A 901-nucleotide genomic window follows, 5' to 3' on the forward strand; every position below is an offset into this window, starting at 1 on the left:
GCTCACACTCACAAACAGAAGATGTCACAGAAGAGATGTCTTTGTTTAAAATCGTGCAGGGGCTGCAAGTGATCTAGAAGCCTGGGTCATCTCCAGCCTGTAATCCTGTCAGCTTTTCATCCCAAATGGGATCAACTGCCAACACGTTGTAACTTCTCTTTTAACACATGATATCTTTTTCTTAGGCAAAGTTAGAGGCTGGCTTATTGGTATTCTGAAAATAAAGTGTTCCATGCTTAATTAAACCATCCTAGTTGAGTTACTGTTTTGCTATCTAGTTTTTTTTTTCTGTGACAATTCGTTATTCTCAATGAGTCTCAGTCTTCTGATTTTTAAAATGCAGCAAATGGAACCTATCACAAATATTTGTTATGGATGTTAATTTATATTTGTACTTAACTTGGCACACAGAAATTCTATGATTGTAAATGCTCTACTGAATTTCTTTTATTGTACTAAATATTGAGTGTTTTCTAAAATCCTACTTCAATATCAAGCTAACTTAATTATAATACTCTTTCCTAACTGAATCATCAAAAATAGTTTAAAATTCTCAAGAGACTTTAATTTCTCACACAAGCTAAATTCAACTGTCTTATTTAACATAGCAACAATCTCAATCAATTATGATTAGAAATTACAAATATAATTAAAAATGACATGGATTTTTTTATATTTAGAAGATGTTCTTTTCTAAAGCATCTTGGTTTTCAAATGTTATTAACTAGCATTTGAAGATTCAACCACTTAAATCACTGAAACAAACTACTAAATGTTCGGTAGTGAATAGAGACATTTTTATATTTCTATATTGTGAAATATAAAGTATCAAAAGATGAAGCAATTTCTGAATTATAAAGTTTCTATTGCACTTTACTATTTGTAACAAAATCAGAAGCAA

Source organism: Octodon degus, unplaced genomic scaffold (assembly GCF_000260255.1).
Source record: "Octodon degus isolate 3935 unplaced genomic scaffold, OctDeg1.0 scaffold00142, whole genome shotgun sequence".
In the NCBI taxonomy this organism is placed as follows: domain Eukaryota; kingdom Metazoa; phylum Chordata; class Mammalia; order Rodentia; family Octodontidae; genus Octodon; species Octodon degus.